The sequence below is a fragment of the Ixodes scapularis genome, unplaced genomic scaffold, assembly GCF_016920785.2.
Source record: "Ixodes scapularis isolate PalLabHiFi unplaced genomic scaffold, ASM1692078v2 PGA_scaffold0__279_contigs__length_252992795, whole genome shotgun sequence".
Classification (NCBI taxonomy): domain Eukaryota; kingdom Metazoa; phylum Arthropoda; class Arachnida; order Ixodida; family Ixodidae; genus Ixodes; species Ixodes scapularis.
In genome coordinates this window covers 143781418-143804661 of record NW_024609835.1, presented here as the reverse complement: position 1 = coordinate 143804661, position 23244 = coordinate 143781418, and the positions used below count along the sequence as shown (strand labels likewise).

The 23244-nt window shown below is 46.8% G+C and overlaps 1 pseudogene; it reads right to left on the bottom strand.

Moving 5' to 3' along the window:
- Positions 1–15515: 15515 nt before the first annotated feature.
- Positions 15516–16269, bottom strand: LOC115310172 (annotated as a pseudogene).
- Positions 16270–23244: the final 6975 nt, after the last annotated feature.

Below are 23244 nucleotides of genomic sequence, written 5' to 3'. Positions count from 1 at the left end.
CCACGGCGTGAATGTCCACTAATCAAGTGATGACAAGTGTCTCTGGTCCCGGAGAAGTGCGGCCTTTTAATTTCAAGAAAACACAGAAACTAGCAGAACGACACAGACGGTTCGAGCGCATACTCTTTCTCAAGTGACGGGGCCCGAGAAGCAGAGCAATGGGGACAACAAGTGGGCGACAGGAAGCAGAGCCGGTAATTGGATTGCAAAAAAAAAAAAAAAGGAAAGGAAAAAAGTGTCGTTTATTACTCTCTGTAACGCCGAATTGGAGCGAGCAAGGGAGGAGGAGGAGGGAAGTGTATTGAGGGGAGGGTATACCCGCCCTCCTCATCCCGTCTGCTATTCCTCTGTCCTAGCTGCGCCGCCGTCGCCTCATGAGGGTCACGTGACCTCACAGGGGTCATGTGACCTCAGAGGGGTCATGTGACGTCACCGGGATCACGTGACCCCTGTGAGGTCACGTGACGATGACGTCATTACGATGACGTCATCAGTGACATCACGTGTGACGTCATCGTCGCTGATGATGTCATCAGTGACGTCATCATCACTGGTGACGTCACTGATGATGTCATCAGGGACGATGCAAATGCCGATGACGCCATCAGCATACTAGGGTGGTAACTCAATTACTGTAATTGAATTACTGTAATTTAATTACTTTCCTTTGTAATTGTAAGTAATTACTTTTGGCTACAAGGAATTGTAATAGTAATTACTTTCTAGGGTCAGTAATTGCAAAATTCCAGGTAGAATTACCATTCATTTTGCAAGACTGCGCCGCCGACGGAACATCTCTGAAAGCCTCAGCGCTCGCGCAAGCGGCCTAGCTCTCGGTGAAACACTACACACTGTGGGAATTTCCCCTTTGGGGTTACCACTTAGAAACACAGAGCGTTCTTTGGGTCCGGATAAAGACGTGTTTATTGACTGAAATGCCAACACGCTTCGCTCTTAGGCAATGAAAAGTCTGGGCGCTGGCTCAATTGCCAGTATCACCCGGTCGGTTTCCCGCGCTGCCGCATTAGACAGATTCACGGGAAGTCGGAGGCCCACAAAGAAAAACCGAGCTCCGTAGAGCTAGGGCCTCCGCCGACGAGAGCCCCTGGCCCACCTTCGGGGCCAGCTTATGTAGCCTCGGAGAATGGACGCGCCCGGGGAGGCCACTAGCAGTCGCGTCCATTATAACTCTCAAGGGTGTGCCGAAGGCGCGTTCACCCAAATGGGCAAGGGAGAGCCGGCCCCTTCGGGGAATTCGGCCTCGTGGTTCCTTGTATCCGGGAGGCCGACGCCATTGGTGACGACGGCTCCCACGGCCTGCTCGAAGCTAGGCCTGGATAGGGATAGAGGGAACCCCATGGTTCCCACAACACAGACACAAACACGCACAACATAAATAGCGTCGCATTGTTTGTTGTTTTGTTGCTTACACTGCGGTCTGAGACACAATTCTCTTTGGAGTCTACCTCCACAGCACCGTGTAGTGCGTCTGCGGTGCGAGAAGAAAACTAGAGCCTAAACATGCCAAAATATTGAAAGAACAAAAATTGAGCTTGAGCTTTGAGCCGAGGTCGGGAATTTTAAATGTCTCTGAAGTTACTTTTGCTTCTTTTTTTTTTCCAGTTTTTTACGTCCCCCTTCCAGTATTGTCACGGGTAGCGGATATTTCATCGAACGCCGTTTCATCGAACGCCGTTCCATCGAATGAATGGACATTTCATCGAACGCCATTTCATCGAACGCCGTTTCATCGAATCGCTAAGGGCCGTTTCATCGAATTTCTCTGTTTTGAGTTTTGGGGCATAACAGTGCTTTATAGATGTTTTACCTTACATTTGTTAGGACTAAGATAGTCACTTGTGAAACTGTGTTTAAGGTGGAGTCAAATTACTAGAAATAAAAACCATTGGTATAAAAAGAAATAAAAACAAATGGGTATGCGACTTACTGAAAAGTTTGACTCGTGTACACGACAGAAAACATGAAACTGGAGGTAAAGGACCGACACTTCAAACATTTTTAAGTGTCTGTGTCGTTTTTTTTACCGCCAGTCTGGGGGTTTCAGTAATGTGCAATTCACACCAGCTCGTTCGCACATTTTCGTTTAGTTGAAGGTTTATTCACGGAGAGCATATAACTGCCAGGGCAGCACGCTTATAACATAACGATACTCTGCTAGAATAGCACACAAAATAAAACATAACGTTACTCTGATTATCAGCTTTATGTTCAAATTAAACGTTTCTGCTTTTTTTTTTTTTTTAGTTTTCAAACTTTACAGAGACAAAAGCTGCACATAGTTTCAGCCAACATTGTTCTGGTCTACATAACGAAAACGAAAACGAAATTTTCGTAAGTTTTGCGCAAGTTACGACGAAATCCTACGACAGCTCCGAAGCTGTCTTACCACTTACGATCAAATCAGCATGGCCGACAGCGTCGCGGTCGCGACGACCCACGGACGTTTATTTTTCTACGTGCGCTTTTCACGCGTCCCGACTTCAAGCAGCAAGAAAAAAGTAAAAAAATACTTGAAACAGACCACGACGAACAAGAACGCTGGATCCAGAAATACCCGGGAAAAGCTCCGACGGCCACGATTCCACCGAACGCGACCAAGCGATCACGGCAGTTAAGCCTAGCAGGCACTCCGCGGCTCGGCGACCGTCTGCCCACGACCGGCTGGTGTGCTGAATGGAATATGCCCGCGCGACTTTTGTGAACCCTTCCCGTATTATACTTTGATCGCTGACCTCAGTTTTAGATTAAGAGGTCAATTTTTCCCTCTTGTTATCTCCTTGTTTCCCGAGGCAACGGTGACTCTCGCCGGTGAAAAAGCGGTGAATCTGCGCCAGACGCAGAAAAGGTAAAGCAGCCATCGCTTTGACTAGCAGACTTAGAGCACTGCGCCAACCCGCCGACGCCGTTGAAGAATGAGGGGTCTCGCCGCACACGAAAGAAGGAAAAAAGTATTTGGGAGGGAACTTGCGGACACTAACACGCTCACTCTCGGTTCTTAGCAAACAAACCTCGGCGCCTCGGGACACCTCGCCAGTGAGTCCTTTGACTTCCCTCCTTGATGCGAAAAACAACGTACCGCTCGAGTAATTTGGTCTGCCCTCTCTGAAAGGCGAAGTCGAGCTCGCTCGTAAAGAGCTGCACTTCCGAAAGTCGCAAGGAAGGTAAGAGAGACGCAGACGATGTTGCGAGCAGACGTCGTTGCAAAGGAGCAGACGACGCTGAGGTAGTTGGTCGCGATCAGCCAATCAGGGCTCGGCGTTCTGACGGCACCGCTACTTCCTTTCTCATGCGCAGAAGACGAAAATGAGCCCACTTGCGAGGCGTATACCGTCTGCCCGCGACCGGCTGGCGTGCTGTCCGCGCGACCCTTGTGGACCCTTCCCGTATTATACTTTGATCGCTGACCTCAATTTTAGATTAAGAGGTCAATCTCTTCCTCTTGTCATCTTCTTGTTTTCCGAAGCAGCGGTGACTCTCGCCGGTGAAAAAGCGGTGAATCTCCGACAGACGCAGGAAAGGTAAAGCAGCCATCGCTTTGACTAGCAGACGTAAAGCAGACGACGTTAACTGCGCCAACCCGCCGACGCCGTTAAAGAGTGAGTAGTCTCGCCGCGCACGAAAGAAGGGAAAAGTATTTGGGAGGGAACTTGCGGATGCTCCACTCTCGGTTCTTAGCAAACAAACCTCGGCGCCTCGGGACACCTCGCCAGTGAGTCCTTTGACTTCCCTCCTTGATGCGCGTCTGGTAGTTGTTAGACAAAAACAACGTACCGCTCTAGTTATTTCGTCTGCTCTCTCTGAAAGGCGAAGTCGAGCTCGCTCATAAAGACCTGCACTTCCGAAAGTGCCAGGAAAGGTAAGACAGACGCAGACGACGTTGCGAGCAGACGACGTTGCAAAGGAGCAGACGACGCTCAGGTAGGGGGTCACGATCAGCCAATCAGGGCTCGGCATTCTGACGTCACCGCTACTTCCTTTCTCATGCGCAGAAGACGAAAATGAGCCCACTTGCGAGGCGTATATATTTCTGAACCATTATAATTTCAACTCAATGTAAATAATTTACAATACCATGACGTTTGTGTGTGAATGTGGTCGTATTAGCGCGTGCGGATTTTACTTTTATATAAACACTTGTAAAATATTCCTGTATGACTAATTGTCACATTTTTATTTGCCTGGATAACCAAAGTCTGTCAATCCAATTTCTTCTTTAACGATCTGGCGTCTTGAGCATATCAACTAATTTATTATTATTTATTAAAAATATAAGAACGTAGTACTTCATTTCGCCACACTGTCAAGTTCCATCATGAATTTAACAAAAATTATAAAAAGAAAGTACAATACGGAAACGTTGGAGTAAAGTATAAACAAATACGTTGCATTCTATACAACTCGTTTAAAGTCATATGGCCCAAGTAGGGTCGCCCTCAGAAATAAGTAATTGTAAAGTAATTTCATTACTTTCAAAAGTAATTTGCAATTGTTCTTAAATACATTTTCAGGTAGTAGTAATTGTAATTGTAGTTAAACTACTTTTGAAGCAAAGTAATTGTAATAGTAATTAAATTACATTTTGGGAGTAATTTACCCATGTATGGTCATCAGTGACGTCACTGATGACGTTATCACTGGCGATGCCGATAACGTCATCAGTGACGTCACTGATGACGTCATCAGTGACGATGCGGATGCCGATGACGTCATCATTGACGTCACGCGTCCCATAATGCACCGCGCGGAAACGGCGACGCCGCTCAAGCCGGAAACGGGTGCCTAAGAGCTGCGCTCTAAAAGGGGAGGGGAGAGCAAATGGGGCCTAAAGTCCCCGCAAGAGTGCAGCTGGGAGTTGGACAATTCAAATTAGAGGGGAAGGAACCGTGAGCTTGGCGGCAGAAGACGAGGTTCAGAAAATCGGTTGTACCGTAAGCCTGTGGGAGTTTGGGGCGACAATCACCAAGAATTGTCCTGTGCGAAAAGCATTTGCTTCCTCCGCCGGACGAAGAAAAGATAAACACTTTAGAGATCCCGCTTTGTTACATGTGCGTGCGCTGTGGGCGATGCACTATACACGGCGGGTACGGACACAAACGTCTCCATCATTCCAGTTGGCGAAACCGAAGCAGGGTCACCCCAATATTTATTTTATTTTTTTCTCTCGGGCTTTAGACGGTTTTTGGAGCAGTTTTTGCTCTGCCCTTCCCGTATCAGGACTTCGGACTCTCTCATGAGTTGCGAGACGATTTGGCGGTCGGGTTTGCAGTATTTTTGCACATAAATATGAGAAGTAACTGTAACGACGTTACCCTTTACAGTTATTTTCGAAAAAATAGTACCCCTGTTACAATTACAACTTATTTTCACTAAGCAGTAACGAGTTACTGAAAAAAAAGTAGCTAGTTACTACCGGTAACGTGTTACTATACTAACTAGCCCACTGCCCAAGACTGGGTAAAACCGTCTGTGTGTGTAATAGGGTGCCCGCCTGAACATAGCAGGCTAGCTCGCCAAGAACCAAATGGTGTTTCGAAAACCAGACACAGAAATACAGCCGAGAATGCCGCGATTCTTTTATGTCTCTGACGACCACCATGATAACGGCGCTTCAACACAGACCGCAGTGCGATCTCCCCCTTGACAAACTGTGCCACCTGCTAAGGCCTCCTCTTGCCTTGGTAGTTGGGATACTTTATTCCCTCAGCTTGCTACATCCGTAGGCAGCCCCTCGTTCAAGAAGGACTTTCCTCTCGCGCTTGGGCTCTCCCCACAGAAGCAATTGCACGACCCTCGTGGTTGCTCAGACCGCCAAAACAACTAAAAAAAAAAAAAAAAGCTAGAAGAAATTTTTGAGTTTTTTTGGGAAACGTCACGACTAAAAAGGTAAGCAAAACGAAGTCGGCTGGCTGGGTGGACAAAAACAGTGCGCTGCGCGTTCCCCCGCATGCCCAACCCGCAAGTGCCGGAGGGCCCCAGGACAATGACCAAGCAGGAGAAGAGAGGAGATCTCCCTGACTGTGCTCCTCAGACGCCGTTTGGTCCCTGCTATGCAGAATGTTTCAGATGGAAAGCCTACATTCCCGAAGGGCAAAGATCATGTCAAAACATCTGATAGGTCGTACAACACGTCCGAAAGATTGCTGAATCTGATCAGGCGCCAGTCAATAACAGATGTGAGGGGGCCATCTTTTTGACACGCCGTATGACCTGTAGGACATTTAGTTTTAATAATTTCTCCTCCTCTTCTAACACTCGTGTAAGCCGCGAGATGCGCTGCTTTTGTTGGGACGGCGACACGAGGGTCCTCTAAGTTTCTCGCACACAACGCTTACGCGTGCGAGTGTCTGCCTCAAAGAATTTTTGTTTTTCATCTAGTTCTTATTTTGGTACTTTTGTCTCTGCCGAACAACTCAACTGATGCCTGTTTTTCATCTTGTCACGGCATAATGTGTTGTTGGTCCTATTTTGTTGTGTTGTAACTTTTCCCACGTATGACATTGGTGCCTTTCCTCTTTGACCTAAGTTAGTACTTTTCAGCAAACCTGTGACTTTAATTACAGCCCTTTATATAAAATCAAAACGCTGTCAAAACTACGGATTGCATCTTCAAGCTAAGTGTGTGGTGCTCTATGCGTCATTTTACGACATGATAACATATATCCATCCTCCCACCTTTCCCTACCATGCGTGTGTACTTTACAAACTTTTTTAAAGTTAGGGGCTCGTGCACTGAATAAGAGCATTCAGCATATGTTGTTGCAGTGTATTATAGTCTACAAGCTTAAAACAAGTGCTATATCTTTAACCGTCACAGGGCAACATGACATGTTGCTGTGTTCCTCATTGCTGCTCTGACTCAAAAAAGAACACCCCAAGTGTGTTGTTTCACAAAATTCTAGCAGATGTGACGCTGATAGAGATAAGAGCATTCACCATATGTTGTTGCAGTGTATTATAGTCTACAAGCTTAAAACAAGTGCTATATCTTTAACCGTTACAGGACAACATGACATGTTGCTGTGTTCCTCATTGCTGCTCTGACTCAAAAAAGAACACCCCAAGTGTGTTGTTTCACAAAATTCTAGCAGATGCGACGCTGATAGAGATAAGAGCATTCAGCATATGTTGTTGCAGTGTATTATAGTCTACAAACTTAAAACAAGTGCTATATCTTTAACCGTTACAGGACAACATGACATGTCTCTGTGTTCCTCATTGCTGCTCTGACTAAAAAAAGAACACCCCAAGTGTGTTGTTTCACGAAATTCTAGCAGATGTGACGCTGATAGAGACTTGGGTTAGAGCCATCCGGCGTGATAGGGAACACTGAATAAAACGAGCAACTATAGCAAAGTATGTAGCCAACATTTCAAGAAAATAAATTTTCTGGAGGGAAAACAACGATGCTTGAAGAGTGGTTCCATCGGTGTTCAACTGCTATCCCTTGTACCTGCAGCCCGAAAATGCAAAGCAGAAAAGTGATGTGAGCATCAAAAAGAGGTCCTGCTCCAGCAATGCCTGTGAAGGCAGCCCGCAAAGAAAGACGCAGAACCTGGTGCAGAATGGGGATTGTCAACATGCGCCAACACAAAGGTGCTCGTACTGCAAACCGAGCAGTGCACAAGCCAGCTCCTCTGGGCATGCCTAACCTCTCTGACTGAATCACCGCACAGTGCTGAGATCTTATGTGCATCAGCAGCAGGCAGCTCTATGGCGAAAGAAACTGAAGGTAGCTCTTACGAATACAGCTGACTTCCTTGAGCGCCCATCCCCATCGAATGTAGGGACATCAATGACACCAACTCGAGGCAGCTGTTAAAACAAGTCTCCCCTGGATGCAGTCTTGCTCCGAGGATAGATCACCCCAATGGAGAGACGGCCATGCCGGAAAACCATGGTTCAAACTCTCGCATGCCACCTTGGCTAAAGCCATAGAAAAAGCAATGCTGGCTGATATCTGAACATCAGATAGCTTGCTAGCAACAGAGCCAACAAAATGGAAAAGGAAGGAGCAAGATCTGAGGCAACAGAATGAAAGACTATGCAAGACTGTTGATTCATTCAGAAAAGATATGCAGAAAATTCAGGATGACTGCTACATTTCAGATCTAGTGTATATTAACGAATGTGTTGACGAAAAGCATTGCCCTGCTGTATTTCTTCTTGAACATATAACACACTTCAGGCGAAAGAGGTCAACCGTCAAGCTGGTCAGAGGATACCACTTGTCACTACATCATGCTGAGGCACGTGTCTACTAAAATGTGTCAGCACATGAGATGTGAAGAGCTGCTTAAGCTGGACAGCAGGACCGCATTGCAGTGTCACCTTGGTACTGTGAGTGGCAAGACTGGAATTGCCAATAACCAGGGTTGGGCAAAAATACTCAAAAATGTACTTGGAAATACAAATACTGGGATACAATAAAATAGTAGCTAAAATACTGATACTGAAATATATCTGTAAAAGTGTATCGCGATACGTATCGGAAATACATTTTAAATAGAGGCAAAAAGTATTTGGAAATACAAATACAGGAATACATTTTATGGAGGGCAGAAATACAAAAACAGAAATACTGATACTGCAATACATTTTTCAAATTCGTTTGAGACGCCAAATGAGATGAAGCTTGAAGTTAGAAGTGGAAGTTTTTGATTCTGAAATTACTTTCTTGTAGGCTTGGCACTTTGCCTTGAAGGTAGTGATTTCGGACGACGAATAGTCTTCAGTGGGCTCAAAAAAACGTTCCATCAAAGACTGACCGCGGTCCCTTCCCTGACATCCTGTCTGTCTGACGAGGGATGCGAAAAGACTTCGACCTCTATATAAATTCTATGCCATCCTAAATTCCATCAAAATGTCACCATGCCCTTGTCCAATAAGGGCGCCCCTGTCAACATTTATCACATGACGTCACGGTGGAATGAACTGGTATTTTTTGTCTGTAGGTGTGGCCTTGAACATGAAACTTTACCGCACTGTTGTATGAAAGGACAATACGTGCTTTCGTTGTAGGTTACCTCGTTGAACATCATGCAGCAGTGTCATTTGGAATTTTCGAGAATAGTGGGCCACCTGAAGCATCCTGGAACACATGTCTTCTGTTACGGTTGATAAAACGATACGGTGGCTTTTCTGTTGTGAAGGTCCTTCCTACCGAACCTCCGCCACCGACGCATGGATTGCAGTCCTCAAGTTTCGGATTGCATACTCCAGATAGAGATCTCGTGGATTGCGACCTGATATTGCCGGCCCAGGTGCGAGCTCTCCGAGAAACAGAGCGCTCGTGACGAGTCGCAGGTGTACGAAGTCTGGGTCGGCACAGCGAGGCCACGTCTGACCTCCGTCCTGGGTTTCGGATCACCAGAGCAGCGGGTCACTTTCACGTCGGCTGATGACGTACCCTTGAGCCGTGCAATATTACGTGCGCAGCCGCAGACGCATTCGAATATGTGTTGAACTTTACTGCGTGAGTCATCCTACTATTTCAAGTCATTCACCGCCAGGCTCGTGCTGCAATGGACTGTGAATCAGCTTTGCCGGCTGGGTGTACTGTGTACTCTAAAGCAAAAGAGACGGTTAGCAGCGGGTTTTGAATGCCAGCAAACAATGACTCGAGAAACCCCTACCTAAGGACCTGCGGTACAAGATGCTCTGCCTCCACTCCTGGCACGCCACCTGGTTCGATTCACCGACTACGCAACACTTCTCAGAAGAGAGAAGAGGACGCATAGAAAAATAGTTTGGAGAATCGAAAGGAATCTTCGTCAGCATGGTAAGAATGCCCAGCATCTCCTTGACCCCAATGTCCTCAGAAGTAAAAAAAAGAAAATATATATATATATATATATATATTTGGATGTGCATTTTTTTTTTGAGGGGGGGGGGGGGACGTGTATTTCTCGAGAAATGTAACGAAATACATTTCACCCTGATTGTATCGCGATACAAAGAAACGTTCAAAATGTATTTCGATACAGGAATACAGATACTGGTGAAAAAAAGGTATCGCGATACAGAAATACTGATACAAAATGTATTTCTGAAATACTATCGCGATACATTTGTATCGCGATACTGCCCAACCCTGCCAATAACCTTGAAGCACACCTAAAACAAAGATCTCGCATGTTGAGACTCTTTAGGCGAGGGTGTATCCAAGGGAAGCTCCAGTACAATAAGCAGCAAGATGCATTCGTCGGCCACACTGACATAGACTTGGATGACGATCCCAACGCTGGTCCAGTGCTCACATATTCGTCACTTTGTAATCACTTGACTTCTCCATTTAGAATTCCTGTGGCACATTTCTTTATGAAAGATTTGAAAGGAGCTCAGCTCTTCAACCTGCTTTTTTTCATGATGTAAGTTGAGGCGACTAGATTCAGGACTGTTTGACTCAAAACGGACAATCATAGATTAAACGTCAGTGCCATGAAGGTCTTTTGTGGCGGCATTTTCATACATTTTTTTTCGACATCCATGCGACATTGAAAGTCTGCTAATTTTGAGCCTGGACTACTGTTACACAGTGAAAAATGTTGGGTCCCATTTCCTGCGAGTTTGGGAAAAATGGAGAAGTTTCCTGGTCCCTCCCTACCTACAAAATGCGAAAGTATGCAAGCCGCTCGTCCGCTCCCTTTGTCGTTTGCCCGTCCGCTCCCTTTGTCGTCTGCTGCGTACTAGCGCGCGCGCGCTTCGGGATCTCGGAGGCCATGGCGCAGCGGCCAATGGGAGCCCCGTCGACGCGCGCCAGCCAGTGGAACCTAAGGCGCGCGGAAACTAGGAGCCGTTTTCGCGCTTCCAACTGATGACGTCAGCTCGCCCCATGAGACAGTTAATGCTCTCGCATTAAAAACTCCATGAGACGCAGAAGTGGCTATTAAAGCCTGTATGGTTCCTTAGTCGCCAACATGTCTTCCCAAATAACGTTGAAAGAATGGACGTCCGCAGGCAGGTTCTTTCTGGATGTCGCATCTGCATTGCGTTACCTAAGAACCACCCAGTTGAAAATTCCCATTTGGTTCCAATTAGAATTTTCTCATTGGTACCATTTAGGTTTTCAGACAACCAATTGGTTACTGCCAATGGGAGCCAACAGGAACCATTTGGAACCCATTCAGGTTCAAAGTGGATCGGCCTGAGCGCTGCCAGTTGGAACCTGCTAAAACCAATGGGGAGAGCAAGTTCGTCTGCTTCTTTTGCAGAGGTTGTGGTTACGTCACAACGCCTAGCTCTGACTGGTTTTACATGAATGATATATGGTGGGTAGACCTCAAGGCAGCTTGCTTTGAGGTCTAGCCACTATCCTTCAATCAGAGCTCGGCGTCTTTCTAACGTCACCGCAACTCCTGCGCAGGAAGCAGACGACCTGCTCTCCGCATTGGTTCCAGTTAAAACCAGTTGGAATTTCAATTTGATCTAATGTGAATTTTTAGCTCAGCAGGTAAGACTGGTCTGACACATCATTTGTGAGTGCTTGGTAAACTATCTTGTTCATCAAGAACATATCTACCGGTGGTTCATCCTCCATGGTACCAGTAACAAGACGGCCTATTCGCTAGAACTCCCCGGATATGTGGCACTACGACGACCACATCTCTTGAAAAAAGAGTGATTCCTTTTTGTTCTGACTCGGAAGTTCAGCAGCAATCCAATAGGCCTATTGCTAAATTACCCAAGCATCAAGGAGAATGCAGGGATTGGTGTTCCACGCGCCACGCGTGCTGGCCTCAGCAGTAGTAGCTTTTCCAAGCCAAATGCCTAAAACAAAATTCATCTTGCACGCGCGTTCGTCTATGCCTTATTTTGGTTATTTACTTCGTGCGCGTGTGGCGCGTGAAACACCAATCCCTGCATTCTCCTTGATGCTCCTTGACGCACGAGAAAGGTTTGAAGGTCAGTTTTCATGTGCTCGGTTCGTCCGAGAACATGGATATGTGCCGTGAAAATGGAAAACCAGACGCCGTCGGACCACGATTGCTTGGGCGGGAAGCACTTAGGGTTGAATTCACAGATACTCGTGGTCATCAGGTTTATATGTTTTGTTCGAACATGAACGCCGGAAAACTGTCAAGTTGTACGGACCACCTGTGGACTACGTTCAGTGCGTCTTCAAGTTCGAACGGCCGCCTGGTCGTTCGAACTGTCGTGTGCCCTTTCAGACGCTTCTGCTTGTCGTCTGCTCTTTTAGACGACACCGGCCCGTAGACCAAATGTTGGCCCGGTACTTGCGATAAGAAGTAAGTGCAGGCAGTTGGAAGGTTGGTATGCAGGCTCGATGTAAACAGTAGATACAAGGAGGCGTTGATCATTGTTAATAATAATAATAATAATAATAATAATAATTAGCTTATATTTTGAGGAGATCCAGGGCTGCAAGGGCCGCAGAAGGCAGTGTGACCATACCAAAAGGCCTGCGGGCCCAGCCTAGGTCCTATTGTTCATAGTTGTTCACGGGTCAGTTCGTGTGTCAACACTGGCGCTGCACTACGTAGTCCGTTGGGCAGCCCTCATTACAGTCTTGAGATCGTCGGCGTCGGGTAGGAAAGTTCTGGTGTGGTCAGATGGAAGCCGACGCCATGGAGCTGCTGCACGGGGCAGCTAAGATATGAGCCGTGGCGTTGCGTGCGCGTAAGGAGCGGCCGAAGACGGCCTGTTCGTTTGTTCAGGCGCGGAGTGTAGGGCAATTCCTGATAGCCAGGGACATGATCGACGCGGCACATTAGTCGCATTGTTGAGGCCCGTACTCTTGACTCAAGGGGTTGCCGGAGCACTTTGGTGGAGGAAATTCCAACATAGGGGAGTTGCTCATTCTTAGGTGTTGTGCGGCGGTAAAAGGTGTACGCTGCACGGCGTTGAACGCTGGCGAGATTTGTTTGAAGTGCTTGTGACTGGGGAAACCACACGGCACTACAATATTCAAGGGCAGGAAGAACGAGCGCTGTGTACAAACATCTGAATGCACTCACCGGCATTTCGGTGGTCATGCGTGTCACGAAACCTAGCAGGCGGCGAGACCTGGATAGAGTGCGATTTGTGTGCGTGGAAGAGTTCAGCCGAGAGTCAAGCTCGACTCCAAGCACCACAGCCGTACTGGCTCGGCTTATCACGCGATGCCCAAGTTTTAGAGGAGGTGGTTGGAAAGAAAATGGTGGGCGCCTTGAATTAGTGAAAGTAACTGTCGAGCACTTATTTGCATTGATGGGGAGATGGTGCAGCTGCGTCCAGTACAGACAATGGTCTAGGTCAGCCTGCAGACTGACGTAATCGGCAGGAGAGCGGATGGGTTGGAGCAGAGAGATGTTGTCGGCGTATAGGATAGGAGTTGAGGCTAAGTTATCTGTAATGCTGTCGATGAAAATGATGAATAGGGTAGGGCCAAGGACGCTGCCCTGTGGGGCGCCAGAAAGGACGGGAATAGCTATCGAGGAAGCACCTCGGTAGATAACTCGCTGTGTACGGCCAGTGAGAAAGGAACCGAGCCAGCGAAGCAGAGGCCCACGCAGCCCTTTTAGCTCAGCACTCGCCAACAACCCAGGATGGGGAAGCCGGTCAAACGCTCGAGAGAGAGACCTAGCTGGACCAACTCAACGGGTGTGCGGTCATCAAGGTGTGTACTGACGATGTGGACCAGAGTGCCAAGGGCGTTTTCACAGCTGCGGCCGCGGCGGAACCTATGCTGTGAGGGTGACAGAAGGCTATTGCTGTCAAGGTGCGGGCGAATCTTATAATTGAGAATTTGCTCAAACGTGGGGCACAAGACTGAGGTGGATGCAAATTCGCGGTATGAAGACAAATGATAAGCGCGAGCGCCGTGTCCTTTGTGTACCGGCGTGACATGGGCTGCCTTCCACAGACGGGGGGTAACACCAGAGTTCAGTATACGCTGGAACATCCGGCAGAGGGCCGGGGCCATGAAGAAGGCTGTGGTCCTAAAGGGACCCTGCAAGGACTTTTTTTACTGGTTTCTAATTTGCACCGAACCTAAACGCACTGAACGTAGTAACTTAATAAAAATTTTCTTTTCTCGAATTTCGCTTTATTCTAAAAGTTATAGGCAAATTAAAATTACAAAAACAAGCAAAAACAAACAAACAAAAAAACCTCCTTCATGACGTCCTTGGTTGCTTAAGTGGCCGTGAACTAGAGGAGGGGTAGTGAGCTCAGCGAGCGGTCACGGCTGCCGCACTACGTGTTGATGGCTCGAGAGGGCGCCACTAAAGCAATTTTTGGCTAGGCTGTATGAAGCGGGCAGCCAGGGCGGTTCGCATTGCATTTTTGCGAGATTAAACACTAATTCGGCATGACACTTCATTGGCCAAAAACGGCAGCAAACACGGAGTAAAAATCAGTTCAGAACGGGAGCCGCTTCGCGCTTCCATACCGCTAAAAGGCTAAATCGCAAGCCAAAGCTGCTCGCCGAAGGCCTTGGGAACGCTCGGAACCGGTAGGATCCTCCAGTCCATACGTCCGAAGCGCCGCCGCGTACATCCGGAACCTTTATACGCTCGCCGCTCGTCCGTGCCTGATCCCACTACACCTCTCTAAAATGCGCCGCCTTTTACACCGCTTGGTGGCGGGTATGTCGACGGGTTACTTCTTGTTTCCGTACTTTCTAAACTGCATTTGTTTCTTTTCTGATCTAAAATAGTGAACAAAAACTACTTTTATAAACAATTGAAACGGTTCGCGCCACTTATATTTTGTATTTCGACAAAAAGAAGCTTTTAGCGGCTCTGACCAGTAGTAAGCTCAGGACCAAAGACGTCACATTTTGCGCGCTTTCGGTACCGCGGGTCGCCCCCTTAGGTGGAGGAGGTTTCCGCGTCGTCCGGTTAAAATATGACGCACTAATATTTAGTCACTAGGGAGTTTTCGTAGCGGTCTCTTCGTTGCGGATAGCTTAGCGGAAGGAAGAAAGCGGTTTACGAAAACTCCCTACTCTCTCCGTGCCCGCTGGCTTGCCCGAACCCGAAGAGACGCGGAAACCGCCAAAAAGGTAGACGTTTAAATATGATTGCAGGGCCTCTTTAAGTACAAGAGGGTGGATACCATCGGGTCCCGGATTCTGGAAAGGACGAAGCTGGGACACCGCCTCAAGGACTTCGTCAGTAGTTATCGTAATGGAGGATAAAATGGATGTAGGCTGACCAGTTGTGGCGGCATGAGGGGCATCGGGTAGTTAAACTGGAGGGGGCCAGCGAGTTAGCACAACAAGAATCGGCCCAGACTGCAGCGAACTGTTTGTTAAATGCTTCAGCTATGTCAGATGACCATGAGAATAAGTCGTTAGCGACAGAGAAGGATGGGTGCAGCGCCTGCTTCCGCTGCGAGTTAACAAATGCCCAAAATAATTTAGGCTCTTTGACCACGCGAGCAGCGATGTCCTCAGTGTAAGCGTGGTGAGTTACACGTATACGTTTCTTGACGTCACGCTGGATGTCCTTGGCAGCGGCGAGACCCTCTGGGCAGCGGCTCCGTCTCGCCCTCTAGAATACTCTATCTTTCTGTTTGCAGAGGGCAATGATGTCTGGTGTAAGCCAGGGCGCGCTGCAAGGGCGATGGGCACGCTTGAGTGGCACAGTGTCGCTTGTAAGGGCGGTCATCAGAGACGTGTAGGTCTCGCATATGTCGTTATATGTCGTGTTCTGAAAGCAGGGCGTCCCAAGGGACATGGCGTACAAGCCGATGGAGGTACTCAAAGTCGAGTTTACCGTAGGCACGGAGAAGCCGAATGTACTTCCCTCGGGTAAGAAGGGACAGAAATGTCGATAGCTGAATGGCTTTGTGGTCAGAGTTGCTCAGGCCAGCAGTGACAGCACAGTCGCGGACAAGAGTTGGATTAAAAGTAAAGCAGAGGTCAAGGCACGACGATTTTCTTGTATTAGCTGTGTATGTAGCCTCCATGCACAGCTGTGTGAAGCCACTTGTTTCAAACAGGTCCAGGAGCACGTCAGATGTGGGGTCTTGCGGCAGCGGGGACTGAGGATCGGTCCAGTCGATGTAGGCGTTAAAGTCGCCGAGAATGTAGGCGTTGTGATACGTGCTGCGAAGTGCTCCAATGCGTTTCACTGAACAACGGAGCAGGCTGTATGACTCGGCGTGGAGAGCTTGGGGGACAGTAAATGGAGGCCACGAGGTAGCTCCGTTTTTGACTGTGATTTCAATGAACAGCGCTTCCAAGTCATCTCTCTCGAGCTCCTCGACTCGGCGGCACTGGAGTAAGTTTGGCACAGCGACCATGACGCCGCCCCGCGGGAAGTCGTTCGGTCCTTTCGGAAAACAACGTACTCAGGGGGAACGAGCTGGCTGTCGTGAATGGTTGGGTCCATCCATGTCTCGCAGAGAGTGAAGTTCGTGCGTGGCATCGAGACCATAGTTGCTTGGAGCTCGGGTATTTTGTTGCGAACTGACCGGGCCAGTGGCGCACCCACAAGGGGGGGGGGGGGGGGGGCTATAACCCCCCCCCCCCCAGAACTCAGTGAGAACTTTTTTTGTGCGTATTTCGACGATTTTTTTTGTTTAATGTAATGTCCGCAACGAGGACCTTTAAGGGTAAATAAATTTATCGCCCCCTTCCCTCCTTCCCCCCTCGTCGCTGCACTGGTGATGTGCACGGCACGAGCGAGTCATTTCCGTTACATATATCGCCTTACATTGACGGATGACACACTATTACCAAAATTATCTATGTGGTGAAAAGTGCTCATCTGATGCACCAACCTAGGTGTCACAACCTTGCGCCCCTCGATATACTGTCCGAGCAAAATGCAAAAACCGCCAATGATCGTATTCACGCTAACAGTGTCGCGGTGTGTACGGTCTCCCGCAGTGGCGCACCGACGGGAGGGTGGTGGTGGGGGGGGGGGGGGGGGGGGGAGGGGGGGGGGTAAGGTTGAGGGTTCTAAACCCCCAGAGTTCTGTAGCGTTCAATTGCAATTCCTTCGCCCCCGTTGCATTGACGATGATGCAAACGGCGTGACAGAGTTAGCAGTAAGAAGGAGTCAGTTCCGGATTTTCTTATCGTAAGCACATTGACAAATTACACTATTTTCGCAATTACGTATGTGGTAAAACGGCTCAACTCAGGCCCCAACCTAGGTGTTAAAATTTTGCGGGACCTCGACACGCTGTTTGAGAAAAATGAAATACCCCCGGTGTCGCGGTGTGTATCATACATGGGTAAATTACTTCGAAAGTGTAGTTTAATTAAAATTACAATTACTTTGCTTGAAAAGTAGCTTAACTATTTAACTACAATTACAATTACTACTACATGAAAAGTAATTATTACAATTACAAATTAGTTTTAAAAAGTAATGCAATTACTTTACAATTTCTTATTTCTGAGAGCGACCCGACTTGGGCCATATAACTTTAAACGAGTTGTATAGAATGCAAAATATTTGTTAATTCCTTACTCCAATGTTCACATATTGTACTTTCTTTTTATGAATTTTGTTAAATTCATGGTAGAACTTGACAGTATGAGGCAATGAAGTACTACGTTTTTATACTTTTATTAAAAAAATAATAAATTAGTTCATATTCTGGAAGGCGCCAGATCGCAAAAAAAAAAGGGTTGACTTGACAGAATTGTTAGCCAGGCAAATAAAAATGTGACAATTATTCATATTGGAATATTTTACAAATGTTAATATAAAAGTAAAATCCACATTCGCTAAAACGATCACATTCACATACAAACATCATGGTATTGTAAATTATTTATATTGAGTGGAAATTATAATGGCTCAGAAATATATAAGTACCGAATCCGGGGCTCCCGAATCATTGGTGACAGTATTTTCAGGTGCGAGGTCAGTCTCCGAAGTGCTTATGCAAATAATATACGAAGTAAAACCAACACGAAATAAACTTGAAAATAATACAAAGATAGGAGGAGGGACGGGACGTAAAAGAACTGGCAAAAATGAAAAAGTAGCTTCATAGAGAATAAAAATTTCCAACCCAGCACTTTTAAATCCATGGGCCAAAAACGTGTAAACTGGCAATGCAAGACATGCCGCCGTAAAGACCCTCGTTCTGGCCTCGCAAGCAGTCTGGAAGACTCACAGCTTCCGACTTGCTGCTCGGCAACTCTGGACGAGGTAAACAACAAACTTGACATGTTGATTTCAATCAATACCAGTGTAAATAAATTGCTCCCACTACCGGCCAAGGTCGATGAACTACTCTCTGAAGCCTGCCTTGGAAGAACTTAAAGGTCAAGTAGGTGACCTACAGGCCTCAGTCGAATTTTGTTCTGGTCAGTACGATACACTTTTGGACATGGGTCAAGGCTAACGAAGAAAGAATGGGGAACCTAGAAAGTGAGCTGGCGAATGTGAAGGGGATCGTCGGCGAGCAGTCACACACCATTACGCAACTTCAGAGTGATCGAAGCGACATGCAGACATTTGTGAATAAGTCAACTTTGGAAATCCACGGCGTACCGTACGTCCAGAATAAGGATCTGTGTTTGCTGCTCATTAACATTGCCACAAAACTTGAACTACCGGTACCTCAGCAAAGTGATCTTAATGACTCTGTCGTCTCCCGTCGAAGAGGGGTACTGCTGCCCCAATTCTGGTTACGTTTGCGTCGTGCGACGTGAGAGAAAGGTGGATGAGCTACCGTAGTCGCCTGCGGAAACTGCCAAAGTCGAATGCACTCTCAAGTGTACTTTTTAACGAGCACCTGTTCAAGGTCTGCAGGGTACTGTTCTGGAAGACGAGAGTAAGAGGAAAGGAAATGGGTTACAGCTTCGTCTGGGTTAAGTCAGGAAAAATCTACGCAAAGAAGGCGGAGGGCATGGACATTGTCCGTGTAGCCAATGCTCAAGATCTGGTAAAAATACGCTAGACTATGGCAGTGACCTTTAACAGGTGTAAGAATTTCAAAGAGTTTGAGCAGTACACCTTTTCAATCATTTTCTATTGTACACGTTAATATTAGGAGTCATAGGACTGGGGACAGTTTAAAGTTTTGGTAAATCAAGCTTAGTCTACGTGTATTTCGTTTCTGAATCAAACGTTCCAGAAGCACCGTGGAATCTTTTTCAGTTGCCTGGGTACAATTCTTTTTGGTTCTCTCGACAATATTCTACTGGAGGGGGGCTCGTAGTTTACGTAAAAAGGGAATGGCTCGTTTCAAGACAGGAAGTGGCTTTTGATTACGTAGAATGCATTTTTTTAAAAATCGAGAACTCCTGTCACCCCCTTTCTCTCTTAGCCTGTTATAGGCCCCCGTCCAAAAGTGTCAGACAATTTTTTCATGAACTCTCGGAGATATTAGCTGCGAGTTACAGTCAGGGGTTACTTTTCATCGTAGGGGATATAAACATAGATTTGCTGAAAAATGACAAGTCTGATGTTTGTGACCACCTTAACACACTTGCTAGTGCGGGTATCGAAAGTACTATTAGTTCCCCAACAAAGGAGGAATTTATGACTGGAAGGCTGGTGTCCTCGTGTACCGACCATATTCTGGTTAGGACTCTAGACACAATGGTGAGGTCGGCAGTAATTTTGCAAAAGCTGGCTGACCACTTTTTTGTTGGATGCCAAATGGTTTGGCAGCGCACGTCGGGATGTGCCAACATCAGTCGACAAACTTTAGAAATTTTCGATAGACAAATTATGAACTCACTGGCGTCGTCTTATGATTGGAGCTCGTTTCTCAAAACGGTGTCGTATACTGATGCTTTCCAAAAATTTGTTGTTCTCCACGACTCTTTCAAGTCAAAGGCACGGCGAAACGTTGTAGTGAAAGAACGTAAGCCAGAATGCGTTTGGTTAAGCGCAGATATTTTGTCTGCAATCGCGGAGAAAGAAAGGTTATGGGCGCGTTGTAGGCGATCATCTGCAAATGCTCAACTGCGCGGAGTCTTTCGTGCAACCAGAAACAAAGTTACTGCCCTTGTTCGCTCCGCTAAAAGGATCTACTTCCAAAAAGAATTTTCAAAAAATTCTTTTTGGAAGAAAGAGAACCTGGTCCCTTGCAAACGGTCTTCGAGGGTGCCACCGCCAGCGCTCCCTTGATGACGTCATAGTTAAGAACTTTGGTGACGATACTAAGGGGACGGTGGAAAAATTTGACACCTTTTTGCCGCGTCATCCGAGAAAACTATCAGTGGGAGCGTGCCGGAATTAACCTTGAAGGGTACGAATTGTGCGTCCGCTTTTCTTTCTGAGATTGATGAAGAGGGTTTGCGTTCTGCCGTGTTCAGTATTAAGTGGACCAGATCACCAGGCGCTGACGGAATTACCGTTGGTTTTCTACAAAGGAACTTTGATTCGTTAAAACATGTGCTGCTTTATACGCTCAACGGTTTCATTCAAACATGTTCGATTCCCGAAGCGTTGAAAGTGGCTATTGTTAGACCAATTTCCAAGGGGGGTCAATCAAAAGCCATAGAAAACTACCACCCCCTATCTATTCTGCCTGTTTTAGGACACTTGTTGGAAAAGCATCTCTTTGTGGGGATGAATAGTTTTCTGGACCGCCACCCCATAATGTCAGCCTCGCAGTACGGTTTCGTGCCTCGAAAGGGCACACAATTGTTACTAGATGACGTCGCCGATTTTTGAACTCCGAGTTGAATGACAATATGTTTTCCTGTGCGCTGTTCCTAGACGTTGCAAAAGCCTTCGACACCGTCAACCATGATATCTTGCTGCGTAAATTGCTTAAGATCGGGTTTCGTGTGCCTTTTTTCGCACTTCTGGGAAATTTCCTATCAATCGATCACAACGAGTTCAAGTGGGCAATGAAACAAGCTCCGTTTATTATCTACGAACGGGGGTTCCCCAAGGCTCTGTGTTATCGCCGCTGCTGTTCAATATTTATGTCAACGACCTTATCTCTGTCATTTCGGGTTGTAAATGTTATCAATATACCGACAAGACTCTGCTGATTTCCAGACATGTGAATTTAGACAGTGCATGTAATAGTTTGCAAACTAATGCCAGTAGAGTGGTCGACTGGTAAGCCTCCAATCTTTTAAAAGTCAATCCAGTAAAAACTAAGTTGATCTTTTTCCGCAATCCGCTAAAACATGGTTTCATAGATAAGCCTTTCTATTTACGCGGGATCGATAGCGTATCTGGCAGTAGTGTTCCTGTTCAATGGGTAGGCAGCACGAAGTACATGGGTATCATTTTTGAAAGTGATATGTCCTGGAACAAGCAGTTAGCCTACGTATGTCGTGTCTTACGGAATGTAGCTTGTCTGTTATACAATATTAGAGCTTTTGTTCCTTTCCACGTTAGAAAAATCCTCGTTCATGCCTTGGCGTACAGTGTGCTAAGATACGGTGTGACTGTGTTCGCGCGCTCTGGCACGAGAAGGTAAACAGAGTTTTGAAGTGTCCTTTAAAAAAAACTGTGGCGTACAATTCAAGTTATTCAAACAGCACGAATCTCTTCGCCGATCCAGAGCTCTGCCGTCCCCGATTACACCTGCGGAAAGAGAGTCTCATGCCATTTAGTTCCTCAAAGTTTCGTCGACAACATTCATTCTTTTTTCAGTGTTAATCGTAAAAAAGAAATGTATATATCGCCAAATGCTCAACAAAGCAAAATGTTCGGGAAAAAATAAGTAAAAAAGAAAGCCCTCACTGCGGATCGAACCGGGGTCTGCTGCATGTGAAGCAGACACCTTACCGCTGAGCTACGCTACCTCTTCGGAAAGTCATTCTAACCATTCGTTTACAACGAGTTTCGCGTTGTGGGTATAGCGATTTCTGGTTGGGGTGCACGCTGTAGTCCGTATAGCTTTGCTGTTTTTATAAATACATAAATGTGTACCTAGTTATTAAAGGTTTCTTTGTATAAATCTATAAATGTAAGTTTTCTTTCTTCATTAGCAGAGGTCAATGCACCCGCAACTTGTCGAAATGGACGCAGCATGTGAACCCCAACTGTGAATGGGAAAACCATTTAAACTCTAACTGGGAATCGCTCCAACCAGTTAATTTCTTAACTGGTCCCAGTTCAGCCCTAGCCGTCCCCAAACTGGGCATGGTCAAATCAGTTGACTCCCGATTGGGAATGGTTCAGGCCATTTGACCCCTCAGCTAGTCCCAGTTGGACTCCTATTTGTCCCAGCTGATTCCCACTTGGAACCAGCTAGTCCCAGTTGAAACCAGTTGAGATGCCAACCGGTCCCAGTTAGACATTTTCGCATGGGTGCCTTGTGGAGTTTAAATACACAGCACCTTATCTGTGAAATCTTCAAGCCAACATCCTTAACAATTTGAACGACTGAGGTGACCCCAGCTGGCAAGGTTGGGCTGACAGTCAGCTTCGGTGCTAAGGTCAAGTACGGTGTGCAGGTCCTTGCTGTGTTCATGGGCAAGCAAGTGCGGAACATCCTGGAGAAGATGGCCAGGGCCAGGATCCAGCAGGACCACAAGGAGACAATGCCAGGGCAAGAGTGCCAGTAACATCAGCTTTGTGTCACGGCACAGGCACATGGGTCGGAGCTACCGCAGCTGGCTCCACTTGCTCGAGCGGAGCCGGCTGCGATAACGCCAATTCACGTGCCGGGCCGCAGGTACGCAAAGGAAAGAGCGGAACAATGACTTCACCGGCGCTCTTGCACAGTGTTTCAGGTTCAGTTTGATGCCGTGTATCAGGGTGTCATTTCTGGACCCCGTAGCAACTACTAGGAATTTATTTATCAAAATTTGACTGCACTGGTAGAACACATTGAGGGTAAGCTTCAATGGACCTTTTTCCAGTAAGCTTCTGCGCATGCGTACACTCCCGCTGTCACATTTTCACAGGACACCGGGACGCGGTGCCCTGCGAAATCGACAGCAACATTGTCAGCATCAATCTTCGCGCGTATTTAGTCTATTTTGACGCTTTGATTTTTAGTATCGGTAGTATGGGGTATAAAAAGCTCCGAAAACCGATACAACGGCGCGACGCTAATGCGTTTTGACAGGCGGAAGCATGTTGGGCTGCCCTTCTATTGTAGTTCGCTGACAACTCTCCAGGCGGTGCTTGATACTCGAAAAAGGTCCATTGCCCAAAAGCAATATGTGTCCTCAAATAAAAAATTAAAGAGTTAATTAAATAATTTTAATTTCTTAGCAAACTAATTACCTAATTTCGCCTTTTTCCTAGTGGCCACCATGGCCTTGTGATGTTGACTCTAGATGTTTCAATTTTTTTAAATTGAGATGACCGTTGTATTGATACCGTGTTA